A 26,938-nucleotide genomic window follows, 5' to 3' on the forward strand; every position below is an offset into this window, starting at 1 on the left:
TGTCGCCCATGTACACCCATCTATCACCCATGTACACTCCTCTAAACCACTCTGCCACCCATGTACACTCCTCGACACTGCTGTTACCAATGTTCCACTTTCTGCTACCTTTTTACTCGTCAATTTTGGAATGTTCCTAATCTCTGTACCTGAGATATGGTTGAGTTATATATAAAGCTGTCCATAGACAATATACTTATTAAAAACACATATATCTTCATGTATACGGGAAAGACTATGACATGTCTACAGGTCTAGATTTTACATCTAGCCTGATTGTTATCAGTAAATAATATAAATATTAATTACCTGTTTCATGGTTCCTTTCTTGCAGCTGACGGGGGTATATGTCACGTTCACCTTTTCACCGGGCATCAGTCCTCTGTAAAAAAGACACAGGTATGATAACATGTTCCTGATACATGCTACAGATGCTAATATATATAACACTCTAGGGCCAGAACTACTTATCTCAGGAATTATGGAAAAAGGAGTGGAAAAAGGAACTTAAAATATAATGTATATTTTTGTAAAATATTTTATCTAAATGTTTTATATAATATACAACATTTAATCAAGTAATGGTAATGTAGGCCTCTGTACACTCCTCTACACTCCTCTGTTACCCATGTACACTCCTTTACACCCCTCTGTCACCCATGTACACTCCTCTATACCCCTCTGTTACCCATTTACATTCCTCTAAGCTCCTCCGTCACCCATGTACACTCCTCTACACCCCTCTATCACCAATGTACACCCCTACACCCTTCTGTTATCCATGTATACTACTCTGCGCTCCTTTGTCACCCTCGTAGACTCCTCTACATCCCCAAAACCTCTCTGTCACCAATATACACCACTCTGTCATCCCCTACGCCCCCTTTCACCCATTTACACCCATCTATCACTCATATACACTCCTCTAAACCACTCTGCCACCCATGTACACATCTCTACACCCCAACACACCTCAGTCACCCATGTTCACCCCTCTGTCACCCCATACACCCCCTGTCACCCATGTACACCCATCTATCACCCATATACACTCCTCTAAACCACTCTGCCACCCATGTACACTCCTCGACACTCCTGTTACCCATGTTCACCTTTCTGCTACCTTTTTACCCGTCCACTTTGGTATGGATTCCCTGCGAAAATAGTTTTTTCCAAGGGGTGCCCCGAGGTGAAAAAGTTTGGGAAACACTGGTCTAAAGTAAACTTCTATTAAATATTGAAAAAGGGGATTCCTACAAATAAAAAACAGAGAATAAGGATCATGAATGTTTCTAATCTCTGTACCTGAGATATGGTTGTGTTATATATAAAGCTGTCCATAGACGATATGCTTATTAAAAACACATATATCTTCATGTATACGGGAAAGACTATGACATGTCTGCAGGTCTAGATTTTACATCTAGCCTGATTGTTATCAGTAATTAATATAAATATTAATTACCTGTGTCGTGGTTCCTTTCTTGCAGCTGACGGGGGTATATGTCACGTTCACCTATTCCCCGGGCATCAGTCCTCTGTAAAAAAGACACAGGTATGATAACATGTTCCTGATACATGCTACAGACGCTAATATATATAACACTCTAGGGCCAGAACTACTTATCTCAGGAATTATGGAAAAAGGAGTGGAAAAAGTAACTTAAAATATAATATATATTTTCGTAACATATTTTATATAATATACAACAGTTAATCAAGTAATGGTAATGTAGACCTCTGTACACTCCTTTACACTCCTCTGTTACCCATGTACACTCCTCTACACCGCTCTGTCACCCATGTACACCACTCTACACCCATCTGTTACCCATTTACACTCCTCTAAGCTCCTCCGTCACCCATGTACACTCCTCTACACCCCTCTATCACCAATGTACACCCCTACACCCTTCTGTTATCCATGTATACTACTCTGCGCTCCTCTGTCACCCACGTACACTCCTCTACACCCCCAACACCCCTCTGTCACCTGTGTACACCCTTCTATCACCCCGTACACCCCTCTTTCACCCCCTATGTCCCCCTGTCACCCATGTAAACTACTCTATGATCCTCTGTCACCCATGTACACTCCTCTACACCCCTCTGTCACCCATGTACACTCCTCTACACCCCTCTGTCACCCATGTACACTCCTCTACACCGCTCTGTCACCCATGTACACCCCTCTACACCCATCTGTTACCCATTTACACTCCTCTAAGCTCCCCCGTCACCCATGTACTCTCCTCTACACCCCTCTATCACCAATGTACACCCCTACACCCTTCTGTTATCCATGTATACTACTCTGCGCTCCTCTGTCACCCACGTACACTCCTCTACACCCCCAACACCCCTCTATCACCAATGTACATCCCTACACCCTTCTGTTATCCATGTATACTACTCTACGATCCTCTGTCACCCATGTACACTCCTCTACACCCCTCTGTCACCCATGTACATTCCTCTACACCCCTCTGTCACACATGTACACCCCTCTACACCCATCTGTTACCCATTTACACTCCTCTAAGCTCCTCCGTCACCCATGTACACTCCTCTACACCCTTCTATCACCAATGTACACCCCTACACCCTTCTGTTATACATGTATCCTACTCTGCGCTCCGATGTCACCCACGTACACTCCTCTACACCCCCAACACCTCTCTGTCACCAATGTACACCACTCTGTCACCCCCATTGCCCCCTTTCACCCATTTACACCCATCTATAACTCATATACACTCCTCTAAACCACTCTGCCATCCATGTACACATCTCTACACCCCCAACACCCCTCTGTCACCTGTGTACACCCTTCTATCACCCCGTACACCCCTCTTTCACCCCCTATGTCCCCCTGTCACCCATGTACACTACTCTATGATCCTCTGTCACCCATGTACACTCCTCTACACCCCTCTGTCACCCATTTACACTCCTCTACACCCCTCTGTCACCCATGTACACTCCTCTACACCGCTCTGTCACCCATGTACACCCCTCTACACCCATCAGTTACCCATTTACACTCCTCTAAGCTCCTCTGTCACCCATGTACACTCCTCTACACCCCTCTATCACCAATGTACACCCCTACACCCTTCTGTTATCCATGGATACTACTCTGCGCTCCTCTGTCACCCACATACACTCCTCTACACCCCCAACACCTCTCTGTCACCAATGTACACCACTCTGTCACCCCCTACGCCCCCTTTCACCCATTTACACCCATCTATCACTCATATACACTCCTCTGAACCACTCTGCCACCCATGTACACACCTCTACACCCCAACACCCCTCTGTCACCTATGTACACCCCTCTATCACCCCGTACTCCCCTCTTTCACCCCCTATGTCCCCCTGTCACCCATGTACACTCCTCCACACCCCCCTGACACCCATGTACACTCCTCTACACTACTCTGTTACCATGTACACTCCTCTATGCTCCCCTATTACCCATGTACACTCCTCTACACACCCAACACCTCTGTCACCCATGTACACCCCTCTATCACCCCCTACGCCCCTTGTCACCCATGTACACCCATCTATCACCCATGTACACTCCTCTAAACCACTCTGCCACCCATGTACACTCCTCGACACTGCTGTTACCAATGTTCCACTTTCTGCTACCTTTTTACTCGTCAATTTTGGAATGTTCTAATCTCTGTACCTGAGATATGGTTGTGTTATATATAAAGCTGTCCATAGACAATATACTTATTAAAAACACATATATCTTCATGTATACGGGAAAGACTATGACATGTCTACAGGTCTAGATTTTACATCTAGCCTGATTGTTATCAGTAAATAATATAAATATTAATTACCTGTTTCATGGTTCCTTTCTTGCAGCTGACGGGGGTATATGTCACGTTCACCTTTTCACCGGGCATCAGTCCTCTGTAAAAAAGACACAGGTATGATAACATGTTCCTGATACATGCTACAGATGCTAATATATATAACACTCTAGGGCCAGAACTACTTATCTCAGGAATTATGGAAAAAGGAGTTGAAAAAGGAACTTAAAATATAATGTATATTTTTGTAAAATATTTTATCTAAATGTTTTATATAATATACAACATTTAATCAAGTAATGGTGATGTAGGCCTCTGTACACTCCTCTACACTCCTCTGTTACCCATGTACACTCCTTTACACCCCTCTGTCACCCATGTACACTCCTCTATACCCCTCTGTTACCCATTTACATTCCTCTAAGCTCCTCCGTCACCCATGTACACTCCTCTACACCCCTCTATCACCAATGTACACCCCTACACCCTTCTGTTATCCATGTATACTACTCTGCGCTCCTCTGTCACCCTCGTAGACTCCTCTACATCCCCAACACCTCTCTGTCACCAATATACACCACTCTGTCATCCCCTAAGCCCCCTTTCACCCATTTACACCCATCTATCACTCATATACACTCCTCTAAACCACTCTGCCACCCATGTACACATCTCTACACCCCAACACACCTCAGTCACCCATGTTCACCCCTCTGTCACCCCATACACCCCCTGTCACCCATGTACACCCATCTATCACCCATATACACTCCTCTAAACCACTCTGCCACCCATGTACACTCCTCGACACTCCTGTTACCCATGTTCACCTTTCTGCTACCTTTTTACCCGTCCACTTTGGTATGGATTCCCTGCGAAAATAGTTTTTTCCAAGGGGTGCCCCGAGGTGAAAAAGTTTGGGAAACACTGGTCTAAAGTAAACTTCTATTAAATATTGAAAAAGGGGATTCCTACAAATAAAAAACAGAGAATAAGGATCATGAATGTTCCTAATCTCTGTACCTGAGATATGGTTGTGTTATATATAAAGCTGTCCATAGACGATATGCTTATTAAAAACACATATATCTTCATGTATACGGGAAAGACTATGACATGTCTGCAGGTCTAGATTTTACATCTAGCCTGATTGTTATCAGTAATTAATATAAATATTAATTACCTGTGTCGTGGTTCCTTTCTTGCAGCTGACGGGGGTATATGTCACGTTCACCTATTCCCCGGGCATCAGTCCTCTGTAAAAAAGACACAGGTATGATAACATGTTCCTGATACATGCTACAGACGCTAATATATATAACACTCTAGGGCCAGAACTACTTATCTCAGGAATTATGGAAAAAGGAGTGGAAAAAGGAACTTAAAATATAATATATATTTTCGTAACATATTTTATATAATATACAACAGTTAATCAAGTAATGGTAATGTAGACCTCTGTACACTCCTTTACACTCCTCTGTTACCCATGTACACTCCTCTACACCGCTCTGTCACCCATGTACACCACTCTACACCCATCTGTTACCCATTTACACTCCTCTAAGCTCCTCCGTCACCCATGTACACTCCTCTACACCCCTCTATTACCAATATACACCCCTACACCCTTCTGTTATCCATGTATACTACTCTGCGCTCCTCTGTCACCCACGTACACTCCTCTACACCCCCAACACCCCTCTGTCACCTGTGTACACCCTTCTATCACCCCGTACACCCCTCTTTCACCCCCTATGTCCCCCTGTCACCCATGTAAACTACTCTATGATCCTCTGTCACCCATGTACACTCCTCTACACCCCTCTGTCACCCATGTACACTCCTCTACACCCCTCTGTCACCCATGTACACTCCTCTACACCGCTCTGTCACCCATGTACACCCCTCTACACCCATCTGTTACCCATTTACACTCCTCTAAGCTCCCCCGTCACCCATGTACACTCCTCTACACCCCTCTATCACCAATGTACACCCCTACACCCTTCTGTTATCCATGTATACTACTCTGCGCTCCTCTGTCACCCACGTACACTCCTCTACACCCCCAACACCCCTCTATCACCAATGTACATCCCTACACCCTTCTGTTATCCATGTATACTACTCTACGATCCTCTGTCACCCATGTACACTCCTCTACACCCCTCTGTCACCCATGTACATTCCTCTACACCCCTCTGTCACACATGTACACCCCTCTACACCCATCTGTTACCCATTTACACTCCTCTAAGCTCCTCCGTCACCCATGTACACTCCTCTACACCCTTCTATCACCAATGAAGTGTCATATCATCATATTTATATCAATCTATCGCACATCAGCCTATGCCCTATAAATGACCTTTCTTACATGACTTGGGGCATGTCATAAAATGCAATATAATGGTCATTAGACCAGGGGCATATTTTGGGATGTGTTGTAAAACATTCTGGCCTAACCTGTCTCCTATATGTATCATGGTAGCCTTGGGATATCTGGCCAGTTCATAGAGAGGCCAAAGCACAGGTGGCATTGTTTCTGGTATGGGCCCACCAAACCTGTGTTGGTGCCTGGGGATATCTGGCCAGATAGGAGGGTCTTAGGATATTGTATAACGCTAGATATATATACCAAGCTGAATGGGAGGGAAGGAGTCATCTTGAGAGGCAGCCACCAACACGGGAACAACTCCATGAGGCACTGAGGATCCAGGCCCAAGAAATATAGACTGCTGTCCTGCCTCATCTCCCAACACTCCGATAATCTGCTAAGTATAATCCTGGGCACCCTCTTTCCTCCTCTACCTTTGCCCCAACTTCCCTCTCTTAGTAATCTCATCCTCTTTCCTCCCTGCAACCTATAACTTTGCCCCAACTTCCCTCTCTTAGTAACCTCCACTCCACAGTCTAACCCTATCCTTCCTATCCCAAGACTCACAAACCCCTTCTCTCCCTGTTCAAGCACTGACCCTCTCATTACTATCACTAACTCCTATAGCCTTAGGGACAGAAAGCTTTTCTGGATTGAGCGCCGGTGTGAGTGTATTGGTGTGTAATTAGGTGGGTGGGTAAGATATTGTATTGGGTTAAATTGTAATGTGACTAGTATAATGTTAATGTATTGAAGTTGCCATTGTTGTATACACTGAGATACATTGATATTATACGGATATGTATATATGTTAGCTAAAGTTATATAGTGTGTTAGTGAATAAACCTTTGTATTATTAACCCTGTGTTGGGAATTACTTAAACCGTACATCTACAAAGGGAAACAATAGTAAGTTGTTAACACTTGGAAAAGGAAGGAAGGAAGGAAGGAGGAATAGTATAATATATGTATACATTCCCTTTATCATTGGCGATATCCTTTATCATTAGGATACCCTTTGGTATATATCCATTTCCCTATATCCTTTATCATTGGCGAGCCCGGCCCGACTGTTTTTTATTTATTTCTTTGTGTTGTTGTTTTAGTAGGATTGTGTTATATTGTGAACGAAGATAGGCGGAGAGGCGTGGACAGGTAACATACGTACACGGGGAAGTGTTATGTTATACTGTGCGTCTAGACCTTGAAGTTTGGACAGATAGCATAGTTTTATTTAAAACAGGACACAGGAATATATTTAGGAACAGCGAACCTATTTGTTTAATTTTTTTTCTAAGGTGTTAACAATTTTTTTTTCCTTTGCGGGTAAAACGGCGAACGATTCACTAAGTAAAAGAATTCCATACACATACTTTCAACCATAGACGGTAGTGTTCCTAAGGTGACGTCCAGCTGGTCGGGAAAAGGCGTTCCGGAAGAAAAGGACCTTTTTCAAGCAGCACGAAAGGGACGAGAAGGACAACACTAACCAAGATGGCAAAGGAAAACGTGAGTATGGACTTTTCCACACTAAAAGATTTAGCACAACATAGTAGTTTTGACCCTATACCCCCCACCGCATACAAATCAGCAGAAATGTTATGGTCCGCTTTATTAGATCAAGCATATAAATATGATAAAATGCATATTAGCAAAAGATGTGTTCTGAACAAAACTTCTAAACGGCTTAAGATGTTGGCAAAGCTAGTGTATTGCTTTGAGGACACCATTTGGAAGCCTGAACACAGTGAAACAATTGCTGCTAACAGGAAGGCAGACACGGTAGCTGATATACATAATTATCACTGCCATAGCTGCTTAGATAAGGTTAAACAAGTGTGTACACTGGAATACCAGTTAGAAGAAGAAGCCCAGTGTACAATTGAAAGCGGCAAGGAAATTTGTATGTTGGAATCAAAACTCTCTGACCAGGAGAGGTATTGCTCTGACATGGACAAAGAGCTTCTTCAATTGTACACTGAGATCAATCAGTATAAAAATAGAATGACATCTACTGATACAATGATAGCAACACTTAAGGAAGATCTGGCTGCAAAGTCGCAGATGATTGCTAACCTGCAGCAGATCATCACTAATCTGTCTCGGCCTAGTGCACATAGCAAGTTGCCCTTGCCAAGGAAACACGTCTGTGTTACGGAGTTGGCAGAGGGGGAGACAGGAGAAATGGCTCCAGTGCCTGATGGGGGTCGACTACCTCAATCTCCAAGTCTGGATGATAGGCGACAGGTGGAGCGTGGGTTATCATATCCTCCAACACCTATGGAGAATATGGATAACAGTCCCTGTAATAGGGAGGGAACAAGTGTGCTATTTGGTAGCGGATGGGAAACTGTAAACTCAGCTTCCAGCCTACCAAGGCAAACAAGAAGGGTGCCGGAATTTTATCCTAACCACAACGGTATGGAAAGGATAAATTTCCTGTTAAAGATCTGCAAAGAGATCCCTAGTTATGATCCCAATGTAGATCCATTTACCTCATGCGATATTTTTGAGGGGCATTGCAACAAGTTTTCAGTGGCCCCACAAAATCGCATGGAGTTGTTTAAATTGTGGTTGCCTACACACCTTATCCAGAGGTATGAGGCAACAGGGAAAATGGACCCCAAAAATGGCAAATTTCATAATGAGGAAGAACGCCTTTCAATACTTATGAAATTAGCAACTGGCCATTGGGATGTTACCCCGGATATCCTGACTAAATTCAAACCCACCATACATGATGAGCCCTTGTCTCTGTGTGGAAGGTTTGAAGCAATGTACAGGAAGGTAACAAAAGATCAAGGTAGAGGAGTTCCACAAGGCATGGTGCGTATGTTTGTGGAAAGATTCCCTTACCTGGAAACTGCGATCCGGTTAAGTGCAGCGAAAGAATCTTCACTCACGGATGCAGCTATGATTATTGACCAGTACAGACGAGATCTGCTGCAAAATAGAAAGTCTGTAAAAATTAGGGAGCGTGGGAATGTCCCTTTTAGATCTCAGGAAGCACGTAGACACCATGCTAAGCCATACAGACCTGTCTACCCCACAGCTCCACCATTGGAAAACAAGCAGTCAGGACACATTCGTTGTTTCCTGTGTCTGCAATATGGGCACATGAAAAGGAACTGTCCACAAAGTTCCTTCAAAACAATTGCCCACGATAAAACTGGCAATAATAACGGTTTCAAAGTGAAACCCAATTATGTCAAACAACATGGGGTACAGACAGAAAAAAATTTGGAGAATTTACAATGGCAAACTAGACATGTTGCACTTGTAAATGTCCCAAGCAAACCAGCTGAAAACTCGTTAAGGTTAGAAGCTATGGAGAATGTTCCAGCTGAACATTCTCAAGTGGCAGTATGTACCACAAAAGTACCTACTGGGAGTTTGGTGCACCTTGACTGACGGTCAGGGATCCCTAAACATCTGGCTCCAATATGTGACATCATATTGGATTCTTCAGGGAGACCCCACATTGAAGCCAGAATAAAAAATCAGGACACTAAGATCATGCTTGACACTGGTGCGGAAATTTCCATTACTAATGTGAAACATGATCTACACCCCAACAGCCCTCAGTGTGTGGTGATCGGATTTGATCACCAACAAGGGGGGGTGAGAGCCCACAGAATAGAGGAAGTTGTCATCCAGATTGCCAGACATATGACACTGAAGATCCCAATGTGGTATTACCCAGGTTCTGATAACATCATTGGTACCGATATAATGACACAGAACGGATGGATCATTGATTTGGCAAACTGCATTGTGTGGAGGGGCCCCAGACAAGCAAAGGTGTGTGTCATACAACGCCAGTGTCTGGGACCACCCCTGCCTGCAATTGAAAATTCTACCAACATGCTGGAACACAAATGGCCAGAGGTCTCACATAACATAGACCTTGAACCCATTGTGTATGAGCATCCAGGTTTGTGGGCCCAAAGTAAAAATGACTGTGGGAAAATGGTAGGTGTTCAGGTGGACATCCAAGGGCCAGACCCACCGCCTCAACGACAATACCGTTTTCCACCAGAGGCAATGGAGTCAATACTGGACACAGTCCAGGATTTGAAAGAAAGGGGCATGGTCATAGAGGGCAATTCTAAATGCAACAATGCCCTCTGGCCGGTGAAAAAGAAGGACACTAATTCTTTCAGGTTGACTGTAGACCTAAGAGTCCTTAACAAATACACCCCCATGTCTGCCCCAGTAGTTGCACAGACTCCCGACATAATGGCAAGAATAAGCGGCAAAAGTCGCATATTCTCGACCATTGATGTTGCCAACGGGTTCTTTTCCATTGAACTGACAGAGAGCTGTAGGTACAAGTTTGCTTTCACTGTGGGGGACAAACAGTACATGTTTTGTGTACTCCCTCAGGGGTTTCACAGCAGCCCTACATATTTTCACCAGGCATTGGCGGCCGTACTAAGTGTGTTTTCACGGCCAGAATGTCTGCTGCAATATGTAGATGATTTGCTCCTTCACACAGAGACCATGGAAGAGCACTTGGCTCTGTTGAGGGAACTGCTGGGACTCCTGGTCCAAGCAGGGCTCAAACTGAACCCTCACAAGGCAAACTTGGCTAGGTCAGAAGTAACCTTCCTTGGCGTCCAAATTTCCCATGGAGCCAAAGGCATCATGGCTGCCCGCATGGAAGCCATGGTGAAACTACCCAGACCAGGCACTCTTCAGGACCTGCGCAAGTTCCTGGGAGTAGCCAACTTTATGAGAGAGTTCATAGAGGATTTTGCTGCAAAAGCGAAGCCCCTTTATGAACTTCTCAGAGGGGAAGAACCTTCCTTGAAAGACTGGTCAGAACCACAGGAAGAGGCATTTTCAACTCTGAAAAGAGACCTCTCCTCGGCCCCAGTCTTAGCAACCCCTCACCCTGAAGGAGAAATGGCAATTCAGGCCCATGCTGGTGCAGAGTCTATCTCGGCGGTCCTGCTTCAACAAATAGGATCAGAGTATAGACCACTGGGATACTTCTCCAGGCTTCTTTCACCAGTTGAAAGAGGGTTTGATGAGTGTGCCAAGCAACTTGCAGCCGTGCATTATGCAGTTAAAGCAACTGAGCATATTGTAGGCTTCAAGCCCCTCACTGTTCAGACTCCACATTCACCTTTAGCCCTCTTGCTTCGTGATACCCTCCCTGGAGTCTCACAACAGAGATTCGGGAAGTGGATCATGGACTTGAGTGGAAGGAATCTGACCGTGACACAAAAGGCAAGGTATGTTTTGTCCCAGTTGTTGAATATGACAGGGACTGAACATGACTGTGGACAACCAATGCACGTCACTGCTCCCCAACTGTTCAGGACAACATCACATCCGGATGACAGAATCATCTTTGTTGATGGCTCTCGCTTTTGTTTGGATGGCACCCATGTGACAGGGTTTGCTGTGCTGGATGAGACCACAGGTAACCAGAGCCTTGTCAGGTTGCCAGGCCACTTGTCAGCGCAGCGGGCTGAGCTGGAGGCTATCAAAGAAGCCCTCCTCCTTCAGCCCCAAGGGAATCGTACTATATATAGTGACAGCTCATATGCAGTTCGATCCCTCACCCTGCACCTGGACACATGGAAAAGACGAGGGTTTGTCGACAGCCAGAACAAACCCTTGGCTCATGTGACTGTCCTGAAAGAATTGTGGGAATGGGGAATGGCACATCCTGGAGAGGCTGCACTCATTAAAATCCCAGCACACCAGAGAGGGGATGGACCCTTGGTCCTGGGTAACAATCAGGCTGATGAATTGGCCAAACTGGCTGCAGTGCAAGGAGTCCTGAGGGAACCAGATGCCCAGGACAATCCTTCATACCAGGTTGCTGTGAGAAAGAAAGGTCTCAAGGAGGGCCCAGTGTCATTTGAAGAGGAACAGTCAAAGGATCCTCTTCTGGCAGCACATTTTACCAACCCACAGGATCCCTGGAGGATTTGTCAGGGAATCTTGTGTTATGACACTGGCACCCATCAACTCCCTCTGCCTGTGGTCCCACAGCATCTGCAAGCAGAGCTGACAAGACTTAACCACCAATTGTTGGGACACCTTGGCCGGGATAAGCTTCTGTCCCTTCTAAAGGACAAATTATACTGGTCAGGAATGTCCAAAACGGTGGAGGAAGTCACCCAACAATCCCTGGTGTGTGCCCAGATAAATCCAAGAGCTCCAGCCCTTAAGCCAGTGTTGCAACGTGTTCCTCCAGCTGATGGACCGTGGTCGTCAATACAAATTGATTTCATAGGACCACTGCCAGCTGGCAGTCGTAAGTGCCGCTATGCACTAGTGGTTGTGGATGTCTTCTCCAAATGGGTAGAAGTGATCCCAACCATGAATGACACAGCCACCACTACTGCCCGAGTCCTTTGGGAGCAGGTTCTGTCACGATGGGGGATGCCCAGAGTGATTGAATCTGACCGGGGGACCCATTTCACAGGCAAGGTAATGAAATCTCTTTGTGGACTTTTGGACATAAACCAGAGGTTTCATGTACCTTACCATCCCCAGTCTGCAGGCATAGTGGAACGGATGAACCGTACCATCAAAATGCGACTATCCAAGGCATTGATGGAAAGGGGTTCCTCTTGGGTAGCCTCTCTCCCAGCTGTGCTTATGGGAATCAGAGCCTCGGAATCATCCACCACCGGTGTAACACCCTTCGAGCTCATGACAGGGCGCAAGATGCCGCTCTGCTTTCCTAATGAGCCACAAATATCGGAACCGATGAAAAACGCCATTGCCAGAGATGTGTTTCTCCAACAGGTTCAACAGAACCTGAAGGAGTTACTGCCACATGCAGCAATAAGAATGCACAAACCGTATCTACAGGGGGAGACTCCCATGCCCTCTGTAGGTGATATGGTTATGGTCAAGGTGTTCCGTAAGGCTGGACCCTGGGATGCAAACTGGGAGGGACCATATCAGGTCCTGGAGGCAATGGGCGACACAATGCTAAAAGTGCAAAGACCGATGACTGCGAAAAAGAAATCACATAGAAGGCAGGCAACCTTTTGGATCCACATCGACCAGGCAAAAGCCACCCAAGCCTCCCCAACTTAATACCACACAATATAAGTTGGGGAAGGGGGGGAGTAGATATATGAGTCAAGGTGGTTCCAGCTTTTCAATTCTACATACACACATATAGACTCAGGTGGTAAGGATAGGCATGTTAAATAACTTATCCCTTACCAGATGACAGGATCCAGATGGAAACAGACATTAAAGGTTTTCCTAATTATGGTATTAGTGATCAGGACCCTAGCAGACCAAACCACCCACAGTGAGAGACACGATGACAGAGGTAAGAACACTGATACATCAATATCTAGCCCCTTACTAATGGTGCAATGTCTAGAGGGTAAAATATTAGAGCCATACACTAATTTTGTATTTACACCAGGACATTGGTATGTATATGGTTTCCAGAGAGATGGGTTTGCTGATGGTGTAGTCCAGCATTACTCCCCTGCAGAGAACACCTCAGCATTACAATATGATTTGCATGACCTGTGCTTAAGAGAGTACAAGTACTACATAGACTCCGATCCAACTCCCATTAGATCCACTAGGTGGGTCTCTAAGAGCCCATATTTGCACCCCTATGGGGATGCGGTCAGGAATACAACTGAGGTACTATGCACCAGGGAAGGTATCCTGAGTCCAGAGGATGCCACGGGGGCAGAGTACAATGGTTGGTATATCCTAAAGGTTGTCTTTTCACATTCGGAAAGACGGGAGGATCTAAGGGAAAGGACATATTTTGATAGACCAGTGCCAGTCATGGGTACTCTGAAAGCATATTGTATGTTGAGAGACTCTCAGATGTTGATAACTAGGGAATCAAGTTATCCACAAGGCCATGTCCCCACTGACTTTCTGCAAACCAGTGTGTTGATGTTGAAGTTAAATTGTAGTAAGACCGGACAGGTGCTTTGGAACGATAAAGGTGGCTCCTTACAGCTCAAAGGCCTGTATCGTGCAAAGGTCCTAAAAGTCAGGACCGATGCAAAAAGCCCCAGGTATACTCAGGTGAAGGGATCACCATCCATACGATCTTTTATGATAACCATTATGAGAGATAATTGTGTACCAGAGGTGACAGGATATTATTTCATCACCTATGCCCATTGGGGGCCTGATACACAAATGGTAATTTCAGATGCCAACCCTTGGAGGTGGGACATCGTATGTAATGGTGTAGATTCTCCTATAATCGATGTATGGATGGATGGCACCCCTATGACTGAGGAATACCGGAACATATATGTATCCTCAGATTGGAGGGATCCACACGGTAAAGATATTAACCTCAATATCAACATAGATGGGATGTTTGAATGGCCATATTGTGAGGCGGCAGATGAAGGGTGCTGGACTTTCACTCAGTGGGTCTACCTCTCTGGAACCACACCTGTTCGTGATGTGGCTCTACAGGCAGGTGACAATGATCAGTGGTATCGGTTTAAAGGAAAGGGGCAGATATGTGTAACGGTAGTCAGAGTCCCTTCAGACACAGAGGATCTCCAACCGGTAGAATTACATACATACCCTTGCAATGCCCCTACCCATAGATTGGCAGATCCTATAACTCCTCAGTTATCGTCACCATGGACGATACTTACAGAAGCCAAGTTTACATTGTATACCTGGAGGATTTCTGTAAATGATTTTAGGGTGGATCAGTGGGATCACCGTTGTGAGGAGTTTGTTAGCAATCAAATTGACATGTTAAAAGGTTGGGTAGAGGCAGGGCAAGTACTCAGATACAGGACATACCGGGGGAAAAGAGATTTGATTGCTATGGGTCTAGGAGGAGGAGCTATGGGAATAGGGGCCTTAAACACAATAGACTTGGAAGTCCTGCGGAGCAAACTTGGGGATCTGGCGGGACATGCCAGTGAAGGATTTAAGACCCAGCTTGATGTAAACCACATTTTGGAGGGTTTACAACATTCGCACATAGATGCTACAACCTCTCTGTCTTCTGCTCTACGAGAGAAGTTTAGAAGGTTAGTTGTGGGTCTTCTAGAGGAGCAAGACAAAGCTCAGCTCGGCCTGGCATGTACGCAGGTCCAAAGTGAACTCTCAGGCAACCTGAAAAATATTGTATCTTCTTTGTACCACGGCCACTATCCATTTAACCTCCTTCGAAAAGTGAGCACACTCATCCCCTCTTTTGCTGTAAACCATACTAAATGGTGGGTAACTCAGTGGCACGGTTGTTATAATTTTACTTGTACCGCATCATCCCTGGTGCCCACCTCTGGTAGTATCAGGATGGGGTTTAATACTATCAATCTGGGGGTGGTAGTGAGCAACCAAACTGTACTTCATCCACAACTCTCCTCAGATATTCTAACTTATGAGGCCGGCCATCCTTATCTGTTTGATACAGAAGGATGTTGGAAGAGAGAGGATGCTATCCTCTGTCAAGATAGGTATGACCGGGTGCTTAGACACCAATGTTGGAATTCTGAGGGGTCTTGTGAGATGAAGGCAAACTTAATCCCTTCTTCCAACCTTAAATATCTGGGTCAGGGATATTGGTGTTGGTACCAAACAGGGAATGCATCTTATGCTGTTTATGCCACTAACTGCACCGAAAGAGGAGAACTCCTCCCAGGAGCATATTGTACCCTTAATCCCGTTCTAGGAATTGATGTAGCTGATCAAAAAGGGAGAACTCCAATCACTCCAGAGAAGAGACTCGACATCCGCCCTGACACCCCAGTGAGGCTTCAGAAGATTCCTCTCGGCTTCGGCACAGAATTAAAGCGTCTTCTTTTAGATTTTAGCAGCGAAGAGAAGATTGTGCAGAAGCTGAGAGAGACGGAGAGTCAAGCCACTATCCAGTTAGAACATGACACAACCAAGATTACAGGGGTTGTGCATGCTTTAGAAAGAGACTCTTCTGTGTCCTGGTGGGAGAGCCTTTTTGGATACAGCCCAAAAGCCACATCTTTCTTTAACTTGTTTATTCATCCAATCATCATTCTCCTAATCCTGGTTGCCCTCATGTATATAGGACTCTTCTTAATTTACAGAAGAACAAAGAGGCTGGCTGACCAATTACAGCACGGTCAGACACAGCATCATGAACTTTTGCGTAGACAGGGGTCAAGGACATTATACTGATACAGTCCTGCGGCCCCAAAATATTACATACTTGAAGATATCTATTAATCTATTGTAAATGTTAATTATATTATTTTTATCTATGTTGCATTCTTACTTTAAAGAGTACATATAGACACTCTAGGTGTAAATGGGTGACCACCTACATGGGTGTGCATACATTTACAGCCCAATTACACAAGGGTTTGTGACCCACGTGTTTTTGGATGTGTAGACCAGAAATGCTATTTGGCATGAGTCTCTATGTGTACCGGAGTAAATAACCATTGTTTGACTTGGGTTGGGTGTATTGTTTTTAAATATTCTTTAAAGATATATGGGTGTGTGTGTGGGTAGTCCCCATTATGTCCGAGTGTACTGTAGGTGTGTTTGGACCCATAGGGACAGGTAAGGTACCCACACTATTCAAGGTAATTGCCACTTCAACCCTCAGAATGGTATGGTTCATAAGGGATGGATTGAGTGTCAGCAACAGGGGAATGGACGGTGGTATTCCTCCCCAAAATTAGGCCTTAGGTACTGAGACATTCCCCACTACTTAGGAGCTCTGATCTGCCTTGGTAAAGACCTGCTTATCTGTCCATGGAGACTACCAAACCGGTGATAATCCCTACTTCAATCAAAGTGACAAGGAGAAGCTTTAAAAAAAGAGTCATGCCTGCAACAAGTCGTAAAGATGCCAGTCTGCGCTAATGACACCTGAGGACCAAGGTGGTGCCGCATGTGTCAGCACTATGGACTGTCATGTTGACTGGGTAACAAGCCAAGGTTAAAGCTGCCCAGATTGACTCAAAGACTCTGCTGTTAAATTAATGAGGCCATTCCTGAGTCTGACCAGATAAACTTAAATGGAGACAACATCAGGATAGGCTGTTGACAGACACAGAAAATGTCCGGGCAAAGTTAGGACTCATATTAAAAGGACTTCAATCTAGACCCAACAAAGAAGAAGGAAGATCAATGCAAAGACTGTGTGTTCTGTGGATAGAGATGGTGGGTTATGGTGACTGGCAGTAAAAGTGCACCTGTGGAAATGGGTGGTGTCTAAGTACCTAAATGTAAAATTATACTTCATTCCATCCTGGACCATTACCAACAACATACAGGGTTGACGAGGTAAATACATCCCAATATGACACTTCCCAAATTGCATTGTCGAGTTCCCGACAACAGGGGGATTGTGAAGGGAAGTGTCATATCATCATATTTATATCAATCTATCGCACATCAGCCTATGCCCTATAAATGACCTTTCTTACATGACTTGGGGCATGTCATAAAATGCAATATAATGGTCATTAGACCAGGGGCATATTTTGGGATGTGTTGTAAAACATTCTGGCCTAACCTGTCTCCTATATGTATCATGGTAGCCTTGGGATATCTGGCCAGTTCATAGAGAGGCCAAAGCACAGGTGGCATTGTTTCTGGTATGGGCCCACCAAACCTGTGTTGGTGCCTGGGGATATCTGGCCAGATAGGAGGGTCTTAGGATATTGTATAACGCTAGATATATATACCAAGCTGAATGGGAGGGAAGGAGTCATCTTGAGAGGCAGCCACCAACACGGGAACAACTCCATGAGGCACTGAGGATCCAGGCCCAAGAAATATAGACTGCTGTCCTGCCTCATCTCCCAACACTCCGATAATCTGCTAAGTATAATCCTGGGCACCCTCTTTCCTCCTCTACCTTTGCCCCAACTTCCCTCTCTTAGTAATCTCATCCTCTTTCCTCCCTGCAACCTATAACTTTGCCCCAACTTCCCTCTCTTAGTAACCTCCACTCCACAGTCTAACCCTATCCTTCCTATCCCAAGACTCACAAACCCCTTCTCTCCCTGTTCAAGCACTGACCCTCTCATTACTATCACTAACTCCTATAGCCTTAGGGACAGAAAGCTTTTCTGGATTGAGCGCCGGTGTGAGTGTATTGGTGTGTAATTAGGTGGGTGGGTAAGATATTGTATTGGGTTAAATTGTAATGTGACTAGTATAATGTTAATGTATTGAAGTTGCCATTGTTGTATACACTGAGATACATTGATATTATACGGATATGTATATATGTTAGCTAAAGTTATATAGTGTGTTAGTGAATAAACCTTTGTATTATTAACCCTGTGTTGGGAATTACTTAAACCGTACATCTACAAAGGGAAACAATAGTAAGTTGTTAACACTTGGAAAAGGAAGGAAGGAAGGAAGGAGGAATAGTATAATATATGTATACATTCCCTTTATCATTGGCGATATCCTTTATCATTAGGATACCCTTTGGTATATATCCATTTCCCTATATCCTTTATCAGGTGCCCCGAGGTGAAAAAGTTTGGGAAACACTGGTCTAAAGTAAACTTCTATTAAATATTGAAAAAGGGGATTCCTACAAATAAAAAACAGAGAATAAGGATCATGAATGTTCCTAATCTCTGTACCTGAGATATGGTTGTGTTATATATAAAGCTGTCCATAGACGATATGCTTATTAAAAACACATATATCTTCATGTATACGGGAAAGACTATGACATGTCTGCAGGTCTAGATTTTACATCTAGCCTGATTGTTATCAGTAATTAATATAAATATTAATTACCTGTGTCGTGGTTCCTTTCTTGCAGCTGACGGGGGTATATGTCACGTTCACCTATTCCCCGGGCATCAGTCCTCTGTAAAAAAGACACAGGTATGATAACATGTTCCTGATACATGCTACAGACGCTAATATATATAACACTCTAGGGCCAGAACTACTTATCTCAGGAATTATGGAAAAAGGAGTGGAAAAAGGAACTTAAAATATAATATATATTTTCGTAACATATTTTATATAATATACAACAGTTAATCAAGTAATGGTAATGTAGACCTCTGTACACTCCTTTACACTCCTCTGTTACCCATGTACACTCCTCTACACCGCTCTGTCACCCATGTACACCACTCTACACCCATCTGTTACCCATTTACACTCCTCTAAGCTCCTCCGTCACCCATGTACACTCCTCTACACCCCTCTATTACCAATGTACACCCCTACACCCTTCTGTTATCCATGTATACTACTCTGCGCTCCTCTGTCACCCACATACACTCCTCTACACCCCCAACACCCCTCTGTCACCTGTGTACACCCTTCTATCACCCCGTACACCCCTCTTTCACCCCCTATGTCCCCCTGTCACCCATGTAAACTACTCTATGATCCTCTGTCACCCATGTACACTCCTCTACACCCCTCTGTCACCCATGTACACTCCTCTACACCCCTCTGTCACCCATGTACACTCCTCTACACCGCTCTGTCACCCATGTACACCCCTCTACACCCATCTGTTACCCATTTACACTCCTCTAAGCTCCCCCGTCACCCATGTACACTCCTCTACACCCCTCTATCACCAATGTACACCCCTACACCCTTCTGTTATCCATGTATACTACTCTGCGCTCCTCTGTCACCCACGTACACTCCTCTACACCCCCAACACCCCTCTATCACCAATGTACATCCCTACACCCTTCTGTTATCCATGTATACTACTCTACGATCCTCTGTCACCCATGTACACTCCTCTACACCCCTCTGTCACCCATGTACATTCCTCTACACCCCTCTGTCACACATGTACACCCCTCTACACCCATCTGTTACCCATTTACACTCCTCTAAGCTCCTCCGTCACCCATGTACACTCCTCTACACCCTTCTATCACCAATGTACACCCCTACACCCTTCTGTTATACATGTATACTACTCTGCGCTCCGATGTCACCCACGTACACTCCTCTACACCCCCAACACCTCTCTGTCACCAATGTACACCACTCTGTCACCCCCATTGCCCCCTTTCACCCATTTACACCCATCTATAACTCATATACACTCCTCTAAACCACTCTGCCATCCATGTACACATCTCTACACCCCCAACACCCCTCTGTCACCTGTGTACACCCTTCTATCACCCCGTACACCCCTCTTTCACCCCCTATGTCCCCCTGTCACCCATGTACACTACTCTATGATCCTCTGTCACCCATGTACACTCCTCTACACCCCTCTGTCACCCATTTACACTCCTCTACACCCCTCTGTCACCCATGTACACTCCTCTACACCGCTCTGTCACCCATGTACACCCCTCTACACCCATCAGTTACCCATTTACACTCCTCTAAGCTCCTCTGTCACCCATGTACACTCCTCTACACCCCTCTATCACCAATGTACACCCCTACACCCTTCTGTTATCCATGGATACTACTCTGCGCTCCTCTGTCACCCACATACACTCCTCTACACCCCCAACACCTCTCTGTCACCAATGTACACCACTCTGTCACCCCCTACGCCCCCTTTCACCCATTTACACCCATCTATCACTCATATACACTCCTCTGAACCACTCTGCCACCCATGTACACACCTCTACACCCCAACACCCCTCTGTCACCTATGTACACCCCTCTATCACCCCTTACTCCCCTCTTTCACCCCCTATGTCCCCCTGTCACCCATGTACACTCCTCCACACCCCCCTGACACCCATGTACACTCCTCTACACTACTCTGTTACCATGTACACTCCTCTATGCTCCCCTATTACCCATGTACACTCCTCTACACACCCAACACCTCTGTCACCCATGTACACCCCTCTGTCACCCCCTACGCCCCTTGTCACCCATGTACACCCATCTATCACCCATGTACACTCCTCTAAACCACTCTGCCACCCATGTACACTCCTCGACACTGCTGTTACCAATGTTCCACTTTCTGCTACCTTTTTACTCGTCAATTTTGGAATGTTCTAATCTCTGTACCTGAGATATGGTTGTGTTATATATAAAGCTGTCCATAGACAATATACTTATTAAAAACACATATATCTTCATGTATACGGGAAAGACTATGACATGTCTACAGGTCTAGATTTTACATCTAGCCTGATTGTTATCAGTAAATAATATAAATATTAATTACCTGTTTCATGGTTCCTTTCTTGCAGCTGACGGGGGTATATGTCACGTTCACCTTTTCACCGGGCATCAGTCCTCTGTAAAAAAGACACAGGTATGATAACATGTTCCTGATACATGCTACAGATGCTAATATATATAACACTCTAGGGCCAGAACTACTTATCTCAGGAATTATGGAAAAAGGAGTTGAAAAAGGAACTTAAAATATAATGTATATTTTTGTAAAATATTTTATCTAAATGTTTTATATAATATACAACATTTAATCAAGTAATGGTAATGTAGGCCTCTGTACACTCCTCTACACTCCTCTGTTACCCATGTACACTCCTTTACACCCCTCTGTCACCCATGTACACTCCTCTATACCCCTCTGTTACCCATTTACATTCCTCTAAGCTCCTCCGTCACCCATGTACACTCCTCTACACCCCTCTATCACCAATGTACACCCCTACACCCTTCTGTTATCCATGTATACTACTCTGCGCTCCTCTGTCACCCTCGTAGACTCCTCTACATCCCCAACACCTCTCTGTCACCAATATACACCACTCTGTCATCCCCTAAGCCCCCTTTCACCCATTTACACCCATCTATCACTCATATACACTCCTCTAAACCACTCTGCCACCCATGTACACATCTCTACACCCCAACACACCTCAGTCACCCATGTTCACCCCTCTGTCACCCCATACACCCCCTGTCACCCATGTACACCCATCTATCACCCATATACACTCCTCTAAACCACTCTGCCACCCATGTACACTCCTCGACACTCCTGTTACCCATGTTCACCTTTCTGCTACCTTTTTACCGGTCCACTTTGGTATGGATTCCCTGCGAAAATAGTTTTTTCCAAGGGGTGCCCCGAGGTGAAAAAGTTTGGGAAACACTGGTCTAAAGTAAACTTCTATTAAATATTGAAAAAGGGGATTCCTACAAATAAAAAACAGAGAATAAGGATCATGAATGTTCCTAATCTCTGTACCTGAGATATGGTTGTGTTATATATAAAGCTGTCCATAGACGATATGCTTATTAAAAACACATATATCTTCATGTATACGGGAAAGACTATGACATGTCTGCAGGTCTAGATTTTACATCTAGCCTGATTGTTATCAGTAATTAATATAAATATTAATTACCTGTGTCGTGGTTCCTTTCTTGCAGCTGACGGGGGTATATGTCACGTTCACCTATTCCCCGGGCATCAGTCCTCTGTAAAAAAGACACAGGTATGATAACATGTTCCTGATACATGCTACAGACGCTAATATATATAACACTCTAGGGCCAGAACTACTTATCTCAGGAATTATGGAAAAAGGAGTGGAAAAAGGAACTTAAAATATAATATATATTTTCGTAACATATTTTATATAATATACAACAGTTAATCAAGTAATGGTAATGTAGACCTCTGTACACTCCTTTACACTCCTCTGTTACCCATGTACACTCCTCTACACCGCTCTGTCACCCATGTACACCACTCTACACCCATCTGTTACCCATTTACACTCCTCTAAGCTCCTCCGTCACCCATGTACACTCCTCTACACCCCTCTATTACCAATGTACACCCCTACACCCTTCTGTTATCCATGTATACTACTCTGCGCTCCTCTGTCACCCACATACACTCCTCTACACCCCCAACACCCCTCTGTCACCTGTGTACACCCTTCTATCACCCCGTACACCCCTCTTTCACCCCCTATGTCCCCCTGTCACCCATGTAAACTACTCTATGATCCTCTGTCACCCATGTACACTCCTCTACACCCCTCTGTCACCCATGTACACTCCTCTACACCCCTCTGTCACCCATGTACACTCCTCTACACCGCTCTGTCACCCATGTACACCCCTCTACACCCATCTGTTACCCATTTACACTCCTCTAAGCTCCCCCGTCACCCATGTACACTCCTCTACACCCCTCTATCACCAATGTACACCCCTACACCCTTCTGTTATCCATGTATACTACTCTGCGCTCCTCTGTCACCCACGTACACTCCTCTACACCCCCAACACCCCTCTATCACCAATGTACATCCCTACACCCTTCTGTTATCCATGTATACTACTCTACGATCCTCTGTCACCCATGTACACTCCTCTACACCCCTCTGTCACCCATGTACATTCCTCTACACCCCTCTGTCACACATGTACACCCCTCTACACCCATCTGTTACCCATTTACACTCCTCTAAGCTCCTCCGTCACCCATGTACACTCCTCTACACCCTTCTATCACCAATGTACACCCCTACACCCTTCTGTTATACATGTATACTACTCTGCGCTCCGATGTCACCCACGTACACTCCTCTACACCCCCAACACCTCTCTGTCACCAATGTACACCACTCTGTCACCCCCATTGCCCCCTTTCACCCATTTACACCCATCTATAACTCATATACACTCCTCTAAACCACTCTGCCATCCATGTACACATCTCTACACCCCCAACACCCCTCTGTCACCTGTGTACACCCTTCTATCACCCCGTACACCCCTCTTTCACCCCCTATGTCCCCCTGTCACCCATGTACACTACTCTATGATCCTCTGTCACCCATGTACACTCCTCTACACCCCTCTGTCACCCATTTACACTCCTCTACACCCCTCTGTCACCCATGTACACTCCTCTACACCGCTCTGTCACCCATGTACACCCCTCTACACCCATCAGTTACCCATTTACACTCCTCTAAGCTCCTCTGTCACCCATGTACACTCCTCTACACCCCTCTATCACCAATGTACACCCCTACACCCTTCTGTTATCCATGGATACTACTCTGCGCTCCTCTGTCACCCACATACACTCCTCTACACCCCCAACACCTCTCTGTCACCAATGTACACCACTCTGTCACCCCCTACGCCCCCTTTCACCCATTTACACCCATCTATCACTCATATACACTCCTCTGAACCACTCTGCCACCCATGTACACACCTCTACACCCCAACACCCCTCTGTCACCTATGTACACCCCTCTATCACCCCTTACTCCCCTCTTTCACCCCCTATGTCCCCCTGTCACCCATGTACACTCCTCCACACCCCCCTGACACCCATGTACACTCCTCTACACTACTCTGTTACCATGTACACTCCTCTATGCTCCCCTATTACCCATGTACACTCCTCTACACACCCAACACCTCTGTCACCCATGTACACCCCTCTGTCACCCCCTACGCCCCTTGTCACCCATGTACACCCATCTATCACCCATGTACACTCCTCTAAACCACTCTGCCACCCATGTACACTCCTCGACACTGCTGTTACCAATGTTCCACTTTCTGCTACCTTTTTACTCGTCAATTTTGGAATGTTCTAATCTCTGTACCTGAGATATGGTTGTGTTATATATAAAGCTGTCCATAGACAATATACTTATTAAAAACACATATATCTTCATGTATACGGGAAAGACTATGACATGTCTACAGGTCTAGATTTTACATCTAGCCTGATTGTTATCAGTAAATAATATAAATATTAATTACCTGTTTCATGGTTCCTTTCTTGCAGCTGACGGGGGTATATGTCACGTTCACCTTTTCACCGGGCATCAGTCCTCTGTAAAAAAGACACAGGTATGATAACATGTTCCTGATACATGCTACAGATGCTAATATATATAACACTCTAGGGCCAGAACTACTTATCTCAGGAATTATGGAAAAAGGAGTTGAAAAAGGAACTTAAAATATAATGTATATTTTTGTAAAATATTTTATCTAAATGTTTTATATAATATACAACATTTAATCAAGTAATGGTAATGTAGGCCTCTGTACACTCCTCTACACTCCTCTGTTACCCATGTACACTCCTTTACACCCCTCTGTCACCCATGTACACTCCTCTATACCCCTCTGTTACCCATTTACATTCCTCTAAGCTCCTCCGTCACCCATGTACACTCCTCTACACCCCTCTATCACCAATGTACACCCCTACACCCTTCTGTTATCCATGTATACTACTCTGCGCTCCTCTGTCACCCTCGTAGACTCCTCTACATCCCCAACACCTCTCTGTCACCAATATACACCACTCTGTCATCCCCTAAGCCCCCTTTCACCCATTTACACCCATCTATCACTCATATACACTCCTCTAAACCACTCTGCCACCCATGTACACATCTCTACACCCCAACACACCTCAGTCACCCATGTTCACCCCTCTGTCACCCCATACACCCCCTGTCACCCATGTACACCCATCTATCACCCATATACACTCCTCTAAACCACTCTGCCACCCATGTACACTCCTCGACACTCCTGTTACCCATGTTCACCTTTCTGCTACCTTTTTACCGGTCCACTTTGGTATGGATTCCCTGCGAAAATAGTTTTTTCCAAGGGGTGCCCCGAGGTGAAAAAGTTTGGGAAACACTGGTCTAAAGTAAACTTCTATTAAATATTGAAAAAGGGGATTCCTACAAATAAAAAACAGAGAATAAGGATCATGAATGTTCCTAATCTCTGTACCTGAGATATGGTTGTGTTATATATAAAGCTGTCCATAGACGATATGCTTATTAAAAACACATATATCTTCATGTATACGGGAAAGACTATGACATGTCTGCAGGTCTAGATTTTACATCTAGCCTGATTGTTATCAGTAATTAATATAAATATTAATTACCTGTGTCGTGGTTCCTTTCTTGCAGCTGACGGGGGTATATGTCACGTTCACCTATTCCCCGGGCATCAGTCCTCTGTAAAAAAGACACAGGTATGATAACATGTTCCTGATACATGCTACAGACGCTAATATATATAACACTCTAGGGCCAGAACTACTTATCTCAGGAATTATGGAAAAAGGAGTGGAAAAAGGAACTTAAAATATAATATATATTTTCGTAACATATTTTATATAATATACAACAGTTAATCAAGTAATGGTAATGTAGACCTCTGTACACTCCTTTACACTCCTCTGTTACCCATGTACACTCCTCTACACCGCTCTGTCACCCATGTACACCACTCTACACCCATCTGTTACCCATTTACACTCCTCTAAGCTCCTCCGTCACCCATGTACACTCCTCTACACCCCTCTATTACCAATGTACACCCCTACACCCTTCTGTTATCCATGTATACTACTCTGCGCTCCTCTGTCACCCACGTACACTCCTCTACACCCCCAACACCCCTCTGTCACCTGTGTACACCCTTCTATCACCCCGTACACCCCTCTTTCACCCCCTATGTCCCCCTGTCACCCATGTAAACTACTCTATGATCCTCTGTCACCCATGTACACTCCTCTACACCCCTCTGTCACCCATGTACACTCCTCTACACCCCTCTGTCACCCATGTACACTCCTCTACACCCCTCTGTCACCCATGTACACCCCTCTACACCCATCTGATACCCATTTACAACCCTCCGTCACCCATGTACACTCCTCTACACCCTTCTATCACCAATGTACACCTCTACACTCTTCTGTTATCCATGTATACTACTCTCCGCACCTCTGTCACCCACGTACACTCCTCTATACCCC

General features: G+C 45.0%; 2 long non-coding RNA genes across 2 annotated transcripts; both read right to left on the minus strand.

Annotated features, from left to right (window-relative positions):
• Positions 1-309: 309 nt before the first annotated feature.
• LOC130275505 (uncharacterized) lies at positions 310-5,549 on the minus strand. The gene is made up of 4 exons (XR_008844802.1): positions 5,017-5,549; positions 3,861-3,933; positions 1,466-1,538; positions 310-382 (listed from the first exon to the last, which is right to left on the minus strand). It is a non-coding gene; the product is annotated as an uncharacterized LOC130275505 (long non-coding RNA).
• Positions 5,550-21,460: 15,911 nt separating this feature from the next.
• Positions 21,461-26,581, minus strand: LOC130275506 (uncharacterized). Its single transcript, XR_008844803.1, has 3 exons — positions 26,060-26,581; positions 24,904-24,976; positions 21,461-22,581 (listed from the first exon to the last, which is right to left on the minus strand). It is a non-coding gene; the product is annotated as an uncharacterized LOC130275506 (long non-coding RNA).
• Positions 26,582-26,938: the final 357 nt, after the last annotated feature.

The sequence above is a fragment of the Hyla sarda genome, chromosome 6 (assembly GCF_029499605.1).
Source record: "Hyla sarda isolate aHylSar1 chromosome 6, aHylSar1.hap1, whole genome shotgun sequence".
In the NCBI taxonomy this organism is placed as follows: domain Eukaryota; kingdom Metazoa; phylum Chordata; class Amphibia; order Anura; family Hylidae; genus Hyla; species Hyla sarda.